The 12,842-nt window shown below is 46.5% G+C and overlaps 1 protein-coding gene across 1 annotated transcript in view; it reads right to left on the bottom strand.

The window, feature by feature from the left end:
• The window catches only part of ptprfa (protein tyrosine phosphatase receptor type Fa), a 292,771-nt gene that overhangs the window by 204,417 nt on the left and 75,512 nt on the right, over positions 1 to 12,842 (bottom strand). The gene's annotated exons all lie outside the window — the stretch shown is intronic.

Below are 12,842 nucleotides of genomic sequence, written 5' to 3'. Positions count from 1 at the left end.
CAGGGTCAGGGTCAGGGTCAGGGGCCCTGACCTGACCGCCCCTCCTCCTCCTCCTCCCGACACCCAGCGCTCCAGGGCTCACAGGTCACTTCCACAGCTCTGTACTGTCATTAGGCTGTTACAGTACCTGTCACCACCTCCACACAGCGTGGGAAATACAGGACCTGTTTCTGCTCCACTGAAGAGTCATTGAGAAGGTTTTCACTTCCACTGGTTTAACCCCTTCAAGAGCTCTGACAGGCGCGCTGGTTGGCTTGTAACTGGTTTAACCCCTTCAAGAGCTCTGACAGGTTGGCTTGTAACTGGTTTAACCCCTTCAAGAGCTCTGACAGGTGCACTGGTTGGCTTGATGATTGAGTCCCCTGTGGTTTGATTGGTTAACAGCTCTGTTCTGCATGGCTGATACACTTCAGCGTTGGACACATTAAGCAGCCTAAAGCTTCTTTCACACAGACGACCTCCGCCTTGCCTTGCCTCAACCCACGCCTACGCCGAGCTGGGCGTGAACCTGTTACACGCTTTTGCGATCACACCGCACGCCTTTTGCACGCCGAACCTGGAGCCGAGTCACAAGCGCCTCTCCTCTCTCCCGACTGTATTTTTTCACGTGTGGTCCAGAATTGTCATGGGTAGCCTCTAGGTAAAATAAATCTGATATATTTAATGTTCTATTGATGCTGGATATGTATAACCAGGTCTGACTATAGTCGGACATTTTAGAGAGGTGATCTTGCAAGAATATGTGCTGGCAGCCTGGCACAACAACATTGTCCATCTTGCTTCTTCGGTCGCTATTCTCTCTCATGAAGATTTGTTTGCCGACGGGGAGAAAGCCCCACGTGATAGCCACCCGTCAATCTCTCTGTCTCTCTGCTCAACATGTTGTAGTAACTCAATTTTATTTTGAAATTCAGTTGACTTTTCCATTTCCGACGGATATTGTGCGTTTTTCTTTCATGGCTTGACAGAAGAAGTCTGCCTGCACGCGCCTTGTCGGCTTCAAAATAGAACTCACGCCTATTCGATAAAATCGGCAAGGCATAGGCAAGGCGTGGGTACACGCAGGGTTCACGCTCAGGCGCCCGGTGTACACAGCCTCGTTGACTAAAACGGACGCCTATTAAAAAGCGTGGGTAAAGGCAAGGCATAGGCAAGGCTTGGGTCGTCGGTGTGAAACCAGCCTAAGGGCCTGTGTCCACCTAGCGTCTTTTCCTCAGGTCCAGCATCTTTTTTCAGTTGTTTCCAATGGGGGGAGAGCGTATGCGAGCGCACACGGACGTCTAGACAATGTGCGCTGCACCCAGCGTATATTTTCAGAGCGCTCCGGCGTTTTTGTGCGCCGGCTCCCAGCGCCCCCAGCTGAGAATAATTTAACTTTTCAGAAAGACGCTGGTGTCGGGTGCTCCTTTTCTGGCAACTAATCATATGGAGAAACTATCGCAACAGAGACAGAAAGGCTCAATTGTGGGAGCAGATTGGCTAGACACTTAATATTTCTGGTGAGTGTTGTGCTTACTGCTTTTAATAGCGTAGCCTACCTGTGTTGTTAGCTTGCTAGCTGTCAGCTATCAAGCTGAACTAACGTTACTTTCAGACTGCTTCCTTGTATATTGTGCGCTGGGATCAGCGCTCCCCAGCGCACTCCCAGCGTTTAACGTCGGAAAAAGACGCTAGGTGGACACAGGCACATGGCTGCATGCACACAGGACAGGAGGGCTTTGTGGGGACGCGGTGCAGCGGCATTTTCCTCAGCTCCTCCTTCTTGACTCCTTGTGCTTTGACCACAGCGTCGCAGTATTCAAGAGACACATTCAGCCATGGTATAGCTGCCAACATCAGGCTGAGATAAAGAGGGTGATTTTCTCAGGTATTGGCAAATGCACCCTTACCACAATTGTGCCTATCCTGACAAGCTAGTGTGGCATGGCTGGTACCTATGGACGCCTGAGGTCAGCTAGTTTCTTATGATACCAGAAACCTTCAAAATACTGAATCTTATTTTGGAGGCGGATTTCTTTCCGGTTCCTCCCTTTGGAAAGCCAGAGGCCATAAAGAAGAGACAACAAACTCTCTATAGAGACACTGCATGAAATAGGCCACGCCCATCACGGGGGAAATCACTCCGTTCACTTCCACACACCAGCGTCACACACACATAGCTAAAAGCTGTTGTGTGGTGGGCTGCGCACACAACAAATGTAAAAAAATCGCCAGTTAAAGTTTCTTTGTACTTCTGGGCAAAACAAGGAAGCCATTGAGAATTGGCAAGAAGAAAACTGTTGATATAGCTGTCAAGGAAGTAAGTTGGAGTGTTCATCTTCCGTATATACGATCTTTTTGTGCAACACGCAACCATGCACCCGACATAGGAGAACGCCAGGATTGGAGGGGGGGTTTCTGTTTTCCCCCATTTTGGACGTGGTTTCTGAATGATGACGCGCCCCGCAGTGTCTCTATAGCCTATGTAGTTTAGACCAGGAGAGTACAAGATATCTACAGTACAGTATGAGACAGCTAGCCAGCCTGTGCAGCAGTCCTGCACGTTGAGATCAGTGGTAGATCTTTCCTCCTCCTCAGCTGGACACAGAGACACAGGCAGCATCACTTCAGAGCAGCTAAGAGAGATGTAAGTGCAGCTCGCTGTGCAGCATTATGTCATCATATCAGAGCTTTGTGGAGGCAGTCCCACTTCACAGCATCCCACAACATCTGAAGTTGGTCCAATGATGGTCCAATGATGGTCCCCGGGCGCTGGAAAGAAAAAGCGACCACTGCTCCTGGCCTGCCCCCCCGGAGGAAAAAGGACAAGCCTGGATGGGTCAAATGCAGAGGACATATTTCACCGGCCACCGTCAGCATGAGTGTGTGTTGTGGCCGCATGCATGTGTTGTAGTGTGTTCGTGTGACAATAAAGACGGGCTTCCGTCTGAAACTGTGCTTTACGTGTCTGCCTGCCACTGATGATGCCAGCCTGTGTCATTGGCCTAATGTTCACATTTGGCCCGGGGCCTCTGAATGATCAATGTGTTCACAGCTGGACAGGTTGTCCACTGGTCGTGAGCTGCACTCTGAGGCCCCCGAGGGCCTCAGAGTGCAGCTCCGCAGTGGGGCAGCCTTTCAGCTCTCTTTACTCACGTGTCCCCCCGGTGCCCGATAGCCGCGGTAAAATAATGACTGCTGTGATTTCTGCGTGTTTTGCGGGCCACAGGGGGGCGCCGTGTTGATTATCACCGGTGAAGGTCAGTGTCGCTGGAAACGGGGGAAAGGCGGGGCAAAGACTGGAAATGACAGCGCTAATTGCGCCGTATTGCTCGTGTATTCCAGACACAGAATGATATACATTATGTGACCTTGTGATCACAAGCCTGCTTCTCTAACCACTACAGGCACCGTCACAAGCAATGCAACTACATAACGTACATTAATCTGATTACAGAACAATCAACTGTACATCCTAGTGATTGTAAGAAAAAGAGAGAAAAAAAGAGAGAGAAAAGTAAAGGTGATTTCTCAAAAAAATTATAATTAGATGCAACTAATGTCATTTTACACATCTTGATTTGTTAGTATTCTATTGAACTGTAGTGGATGATTGTAACACTGGATTACACACTGCAATACATTGCCTGTTCTCTCTCTGTATTTTGGAGGCAATGCCCCCCAAAAGTAATTAGATTACATGCAGATTACATTTGGAACGTAGCCTTGACTGTCACAGAACATCTGAAGGCAATTATCCGCTGTGAGTCAGTGACCACTCAGACTTTTCCCAATGAAGTTATTAGCAATTGTCGAATCAAACGTAATCACAAAGAGGGATGATGTCTGTTTGAAAAATCGTGCGTGCGTGTCTATATGACTGCATCAGTGGCCGCCCCCTTGAATTGCTGCACCCAGCCAGCTGAGATACCAAAGAACTGAACTGTGTCACACCATAAGAGACTTTGCTTTCGATAAAACTGATGACATCTATGGCTTATTAAGAGGTTGAATTGGTTTAAAACTTTATGTTATGTTATGTTATATTAAGTTTAAATATTTAAGTTAGTTTCTGTTTTATCTTTGCACGGCAGCTGGATTCATGCAAGATCACGAGATCACGATCACACAACAAATCCATCTTGCACGCTCTCTTGGTTTGAATCTGAACCACCAGTGGTTCCTATGAGGCAGCTACTGTAGGGGCGGGCTTTAGGCGTGACGGCAGCGAGAAGCGAGAAGCGAGCCCGTGATGGAGAGATGGTTCAGCCAATCACGTGCCAGCTATTACTTTGAAAGTCACTGCCCTTTGAAACTGTTTGCCGAGCGACTCGTTCCCAGATGGTTATGTGAAAATAAAGCATCTGGCAGTCAGGTTATGTTTAACCTGCCACAGGTTAGGTCCCACTGGACGGGACCTATCAGGGACCTGTCAAGGATCAGCCGGCAATTATAGGTGGCTGCATCTGTATTATGTCCCATACAGTATGAAGCAGTGAGGACCTCTCCCCCTCCTCTGTCAGAAGGACTGTTGCCCCATACAGTATGAAGCAGTGAGGACCTCTCCCCTCCTCTGTCAGGACTGTAGTCCCATACAGTATGAAGCAGTGAGGACCTCTCCCCTCCTCTGTCAGGACTGTAGTCCCATACAGTATGAAGCAGTGAGGACCTCTCCCCTCCTCTGTCAGGACTGTAGTCCCATACAGTATGAAGCAGTGAGGTCCTCTCCCCCTCCTCTGTCAGAAGGACTGTTGTCCCATACAGTATGAAGCAGTGAGGACCTCTCCCCTCCTCTGTCAGAAGGACTGTAGTCACATACAGTATGAAGCAGTGAGGACCTCTCCCCTCCTCTGTCAGAAGGACTGTTGATAAAGCAGAGAAAACCTGTTTTAATACTAAACACACTCTTTCTGCCATTCCACCTCTTTCCCGCACGTACTGCACCGGTCTCTGCATGCCCTCCTTATCCTCCCTGCTTATCTCTTATCTCCTTATCCCCCCCCCCTCCCCCCCTCCACACACACACACACACACACACACACACACACACACACACACACACACACACACACACACACACACACTGCCACCATGTTTTTCTACTCATCTGTTTACCTAAGACCACTAGGCAAAGACCACCCCTTTGGAAAATGTGCTTTTACACTTGAAAACTCTTCTTTGTCAAACCTGAGAGTTGGCTCGGCTTTGCATTTAACACATTGAATGCCAGCCATGTTTTCATTCCTGTAGGTAAGTTGTGCCAGGGGTGTTTTTGACGATTCTGGCTCATTTTAGAAACAGACGAGGATTCTTTTCTGTTAAGAATTCATGAACACCAATCATCTAAAAATAACTAATAGAATGTGTGCTTTCTCTGTCTAAAAGAGTTAGTTTGCAGAGTTAGTAGTTATGTAGATATTAGCCGTTGAGTACAGCATGGTTTCAGCGTCTGGAAATTTATTCAGAGATAAATGGCTTTTTGTGAAACAGTCACTTTAACCATTCATTTTTGGCATCAGTAAGACCGTCAGACATTCTAAACAATAGTTTTGAACAGTAATTTCCTCCATAACAACAGGAAACACCCCTCTCATTCAAACTCCTCCCTCCGTGTGTCTTGTGTCCTCCTGGCTGTACAGCGGGCGTGTCAGAAGCGCTTTTGCTGCTGCCTGCCTGTGTGCCTGCCTGCCTGCTTGCCTGCGTGCAGACGCTCCTTGTGCGAGTCAAGATGGGCCGGGGAATGCGTGGGCGATGGGCAGATGTTGATTCTGGCCTTTCTGAGGTGTTTCAAAGTGTGTTTCACCTATGATCTATTTTGCAAATCGCTCTCCGCTCTCTGTGTGCTGCTGCCGGTGCGCGGCCGCTCTCAGGCAAGACAAGTCTTGAATGGATTACTGTGAAATCGCCACGGCATTTCCTTGAACGGCTTGGTCCCGCGGCAGTTTTTTCTTTGATTTCGGTCGTCTGGGGGAGCACTGTCAACACTTAGTGGGTCGGTAAAATAGATTATACACATTATCTTGCTCCAATAGTGATCTCGAAGATGTAAAAGTTGTTGATTGATGTACCACCGTCAAAAAAAAAAAAATGTTTATGTAAGACGAGTTAGCTCGTCCTTGGCACTTAAGCGCTGGATTATGTAAGACGAGTTAGGTCGTCTCTGGCACTTAATGTGTTAAAGGAGTACACAGCGCCTTTTTTGGAAAGCGATGAGAAGCTGAACCACCGAAATCATCCGTGTGCCGATAGATCGTGGCATGTCACCATGTCGTGTCAGAGATCATGTCATATTGGATTTATCGTCAATACAAACCGCTGACTGAGAAAAGCTGCTACAGATCGATCATCTAAGCCCCAGACACACCAGACACACCAGACACACCAGGCCAACGGCAAAGAACTAGCAGCAACAAGACTGTTGCCTGCCTCTCCAGCAGAACGTCCGCAGCTCCGTTCTGATGCGTTGTGACGTACAGCGCGTCAGAACGGAGCGCTTTGGCAGAGGAGGAAATGTGAGATCTCCGTGAGGTAAACACAGAGAGAAGGTAAACACTGCCCATGTGCTTATATTACCCAGATTATTAATGATACAAAGTGGGTTGATTACCGGTAAAGCCATCCTTTAATTGTAATAAAGAGATGACATTTGGAAAAAGCAGGTGCTACTTGTTGGATTACTTAGCCAGAGAGGGAGGGAAAAGGGGACTGTGACAATATAGAGAATAACATTGCGTAGCTTGAAGTAATGGTTGCTAATGGGTGTAAATGATGATAATGTTTATATTACATGACAGCTTGTGAATTCTGCTTATTCTATGGGCAAAGTAATCCTAATCATCAGTAATTGCATCAGTAAAGAGAGAAATATACCTTCCCAATACCTTCCCGTCAGAGTCTCGGCTTCATAAACGCTCGCGGCGCGGCTACGAAGCTATGCTCATCATTCATCTTTCATAATGTTGTGTACTTGATCACTGCTAAATGCAGCTCACTGCCAGGCCAGCTCTATCTTCCTCTGCTCCAGGGCTGCTTAAATAGCTCCAGAGACGGATGGCCTCCATGCAGTGAATGGAGGGGCATTATAGATTCACATCAAACCGCAATCAATGGCTAATAATGCAAGAACAAGGCAAGAACAGAACTACTTTAGTTGTCCAATTAAGGCCCCAATTATGCTCAACCTTTAAATACAGATACGCATACGGACGGAGCTTTCTGTCCGTTCATTTTGTGCGTGATTCTGCACGTTTTCTGAAAGCTTACGGATACGGATGAAATGGAGCAGTACCACACACATCCTCACACATTTGACTCTCTACTGCGCACTAGTGGATTAGTGGTTAGTCAGGCCATCCTGGGTAAAGTACTATACATACAGACACAAATAATCATACTCACACATAGGCACACATTTCCCTGTTTATAGATCCCCAAAATCATGAAATGGCATGCAGATGCACAAGTCTCATAGTCCCCCCCCCTTAACTCTCACAAGTCACCTAAATGTGCTTGTCATTCCATTCTTTGTGTGACAAAATGACAAATTCACAATAGAAGAGAAACCTCACTGGTGGCCACAATTCACCAACCAATATAAGCTTGCTGAGTGGCAGCAGATATCGCTGCCAACTCCCAGAGCCTGAGCTTTTATAGAAACAAATACAGCCTACAGTGTATATATACTACTGTAAATATACAGTACTGTATATATAACAACCGTATACTGTATATATATACAGTATGCACTGTGTATATATACAGTAGCCTGGGTAAACCCAGCCTCCACGTGACCTCCATGTACTATCAGTCAGGTAGAAACTTACACTACAGACACAGTCTGTGACATCATGTTATATACACACAGTACTGTATCACTGCATATATACAGTACTGCAAATATACAGTACTGTATACAGTATATGCACTGACTGTATATATATACAGTAGCCTGGGTAAACCCAGCTCCACGTGACCTCCATGTACTATCAGTCACATAGAAACTTGTGCTACAGTCTGTGACGTCACGTTGAAGGCTGGGTTCACCCAGGCTAATAATTAGGGGTGGGAATCACCAGATGCCCACGATACGATACTGAAACGATACTTGATTCACGATACGATAGTATTGCGATACTGCGATATTTTCGATATTGCGATATATCGATATTGCGATATATTGAATATTGCGATATTTCGATATATTGCGATTTCTTACTTTTTCAACTGCAAATGATGTCCACAAAGGAAAACTTTGTCAACATCTGGTTTATATAAGAACAATTTTTCAGTCTGTACATCCGACTTCAACCATTTTATTGCAGCAACATTGTCAAGTAGACAGACCAACAACTTTCATAAAGTCATGTCATAGTTGCATGCACCTGACAAACTGAACTGTTTGTTACAGTCTACTTACAGTCCACCTTAACTGGATGTGTGTGTGGACTACTGTACTTATGTAGTTTTTGCAACTTCACTTCACTTACACAAAACATCTTGTGCAGCCCATTCAGTAACTGGGGAATTTGTAAATGACTGTTATGACAAAACTGTTACTGTTAAAACAAAATGAAAATATGCTACCGTTTGTTTACTGCTGGCCTTGGAACTAAAGTTTATAGTAGCCCGGTGGCCTGGCATGGCCTGCAAAAAAAAAAAAAAAAAAAAAAATTTTTTTTTTTTTTTGCAATATCGATACTTGGCGTCCAAATATCGATACAATATCGTCAGGCAAAATATCGCGATACTGTGGTGTATCGATTTTTTCCCCCACCCCTACAGGCTATATACACACAGTACTGATCACTGCATATATACAGTACTGTATATATACAGCTTATGCACCGTATACTGTACATATAGGCCACTGGCAAGAAGTGTATTGCAGAGCATTGGCAGGCTGTCATCAGTGCCACTGGCAGGACAAACCTCTCACCTTGATGGCTTTGCTTCAACACGACTCTTTTTAGCATCTCAGCCTGGCGGCTCCAACGATCGTTTGGCGACTGTTTCCCATAATTAACTTCATAAAGTTTGTGAGTTCGCACTGAGCGCTGTTAACACAGCCATTTGTGACAGCTTGTGTCTCATTTGGTGACTCACTCACTCACCCGTTATCGAACATTATTGCCAAAAGTTAACTTCAAAATACAGACTAGCGGATTGTGCTCGCTCCCCACAGAGACTCATGTGCCTGGGGTTGAGCTATTTGAAGTGGTGAAATAGCTTGATTTGACCACATTCCAACACAGAAGGAAGAGGAATGCAGCAGCCTAGCGCCCCGTACAAACCTCCCTCTATCACTGTAAAACCATACAACGCACGGGCGTCCGCTAGTGCAGCTAGCTTCGCTGCCTACCAACACAAGGGTTGCAGGTTCGAGCTCCTGTGTTACCTCCGGCTTGGTCGGGAGCGTCCATACAGGCACAATTGGGGGGTGTCTGCGGGTGGGAAGCCGGAGTAAGGGTATGCGTCCTGGTCACTGCACTCTCTTGTCAAGTCTGTCCCGGGGGGAGGGGAACTGGGGGGAAGAGTGTGGTCCTGCCGGTCATACTCGAAGCTAGAAACTCCATTCAAAGTTTAAGTGGGTCATCACCTTTATGTTATTACTTTATTCATTATTAAGCCTATGGAGCCAGCCTAGAGTGCGTGATGTCACAATGCACTCGAGCTGACTTTTAGTATGTATGTATAATATACATATACATACAATATACATATAATATAAAAATTCTACTGATTTTTGGACAGAAAAACCGGGCTGGGCGATATTGACAAAATCAAATATCACTATATTCCTGACCTAACAGCAATACCTGGATATTGATAATATGACAATATTTTGGGAAGGACTACTGGTGCTTCCAGAAGATATTTACCCACAATTCTGAGAAATGAACATCAATAGGCTATATTGTGGATATGATGGCGAAGCAGGTGGAGGTGTCCACTGTCAAAATTCACCTGTGGTTCTGGGTTGCTTGGTTTGTATTTGCTTCACTCTCCTCCTCCACATAGGCTTTCCCCACCCAGAGTGTCGCGGAAATAAAAGTGAACCAGGGTGAGCAGGCGAGTGCCTGCCTAACCGTAGTGAAGCGTGGCCGGCATTACATCGACAGTGCCCACTTTCGCTGCTGAAGTGCCCTTAGGCGAGGCGGTGAAGCTTCTTCGCGGCGAGACAAATTCAAATGGCCTGGTGCAAATCGGCTGACACAAAGTGACGGCGGAGGAGGCCGGGAGGCTCTGAAAGGCACTGATGTTGATGGAGCAGCTGTCAGTGCGACAGGCAGCAGTAGTGCCACTCTGCGACAGGCAGCAGTAGTGCCACTCTGCGACAGGCAGCAGTAGTGCCACTCTGCGACAGGCAGCAGTAGTGCCACTCTGCGACAGGCAGCAGTAGTGCCACTCGGGGGCCGTGCAAAGAGCGGGGATGGGCGTTTGGAGAGAGAGGTGCAACTCGCACGCTCGAGTGTCACAATCAAGCAAAAGAGAAAAGTATACAGCGTGGTGTTTTGTACGCCCACGCAGCCTCTCATCTCTCCTGCACTGTGCCAGCCTCCCCGCTGTCTTCAGCATCCCCCTTAAGCTCTCTGTCTAATGCTTCACTCTCATTACCCAGAGTCCTGCTGTCTGCTCTTCATCGCCGCTATCCTCTTCCTCGCTCTCTGTCTGCCCACTCTCTCTTATTAGGGGTTCAAGCCCTGAAGGGGCTGAAACCCTATTGTTTTTGTGCCGGTTTATTATTATTATTCTTCTTCTTCTTTTTCATCTGCCCCAACGCAAATTCCCGTGAGTTGGTAAATGGTAGAGACCTCACATTTGGCCCAATGACAGATATTGTTGGCTGGTAGGTGCTCAAAAAAGATTTTTCGAATCGGCCTGAAGGTGGCGCTATAATCGAAGGTTTTACGTTAAAGGCCATAACTTCCACGCCGTTGGTCCGATTTTCAAACTTTTTTTTTCCAGATGTTCAGGTGGACCTGCTCTACAAATTTGCCATAAGGACCCTCAATGTCCGCCTGGAAAGTTTTTGAGATATTTGGAAAAGTTTGGAAAACACATTTTTGACATCTCCTCCTAGACCGTTGCACCGATTTGCACCAGACTCGCCAGGAAGCATCTATGGAGCAAGCTCTACAATCGTGATTGGTGGATTTTTGAAAGCTACTTTAGTTTCGGAGATATTGATCGTTAAAGTTGAGAGGGGAGTGGCCTCACAGCTAAATTGTCATAACTTCATGACCGATTAAGGAATCTTCACAAAACTTGCAGGAGGTCTTCGGAGACCATCCTAGACCATGTGTGTCAAATTTTGTGCAATTTGACCAAAAGGGGGCGCCATAAACGCCAGAAATGGGCGTGGCTTAACATAAAAAAGGCTGTAACTCCACACCTGTTTGTCCAATGATCGCAAAACTTGTCAGATATATCAAGGAGGATGTCCTAGTCAGAATCAGAAGCTTTGTCATCTGCGCAAGGCTTGAACCCCGCCCATCGCCGCTTGCGGCTATATTTGTTATTGTTTTCGCTGTTTTGTCTCTCTCTCTCTCTCTCTCTCTCTCTCTCTCTCTCTCTCTGTCTCTCTGTCTGTCTATCTCTCTCTCTCTCTCTCTGGCTCTCTCTCTCTCTCTCTCTCTCTCTCTGTCTCTCTGTCTCTCTCTCTCTCTCTGGAAGACTCTCTCTCTCTGTCTCTCTGTCTGTCTGTCTGTCTCTCTCTCTCTCTCTCTCTCTCTGGAAGACTCTTTCTCTCTCTCTCTCTCTCTCTGGAAGACTCCCTCTCTCTCTCTCTCTGTCTCTCTGTCTGTCTGTCTCTCTCTCTCTCTCTCTCTCTCTCTCTCTCTCTCTCTCTGTCTCTCTCTCTGGAAGACTCTCTCTCTCTCTCTCTCTCTCTCTGTCTCTCTCTCTCTCTCTCTGGAAGACTCTCTCAGCTTGTCTAGGCTCAGGCTGCTGAGCTGAGCCGTTCTGCTCCATGCGTGTTAGTGCGCAGCGTCTACGGCAACGTCACATCGCAAACGTGTAGCTCTTAAAGAGACAGGCGCCGGTAAAAACAATGGAAAACATACTTTTTGAGACAAGATTGTGAATAAATTATTTTCGACTTTCAATAATAAAAGTCGATCTTCAGAATAAAATTATTCGAAAATTCGAAATGTATTGCCCATCCCTAGCCAAAATAGTCTAAAATTGCTGTGTTATTTACCCACCTTCCTGGCACGCTAGCAAGACATGGTTAGTACCAATGGATGCCTTCGGTCTTCTAGTTTCATAGGATACCAGTATCTTCACCCTAACACAAACATTAGCACGCTACACAGCCTTTGAAAGACAGCAATGTCAGCCGCGGACGCCCGGCATCCGCAAATCATTTGGATATGGATAATCCGGCCCAGTGTATCAGCAGCAACTCGATCCCAAAATATCAAATATCGGCCTTCAAAAAGCCTTCAACCCAAATACGTACACATCTGCAGCAGAGCGCAACTAATCCTGTTTCTGGTCTGAGCCCTGTTCGTCAAATATCAGTCTGTTAACAGCAGTTATCAGGCCGTCACTCTGCCTTAACAAGACCCTGAGTGGCTTTACAGTACACAGACAAAGGCAGGGTTGTTTGGTGCTTGGGCGCCCCAGGCTCTGTTTACTATCTGGATCTCACTATAAATATAATGGGTTCCTGGGTGATTTGGAAGAAGGCTGCCAGAAACACAATCCTTTTCCATGTGAGAGTGTTTGTCTATCAATTACAATGTTGATTAAATAATTGTGTTTGGGCTCCATCTTCCCGTTGGCAGGAAGAGCAGGGCTTTGTGGAGACACTCCTACAAGAACATCCACAGCCAAAGCATGGTCCATAAACACAATCAGTC

This window comes from Poromitra crassiceps (genome assembly GCF_964638095.1).
Source record: "Poromitra crassiceps genome assembly, chromosome: 12".
Lineage (NCBI taxonomy): Eukaryota > Metazoa > Chordata > Actinopteri > Beryciformes > Melamphaidae > Poromitra > Poromitra crassiceps.
Note: the sequence above shows the minus strand (reverse complement) of the source record. Positions and strands in the feature narration are given on the sequence as shown.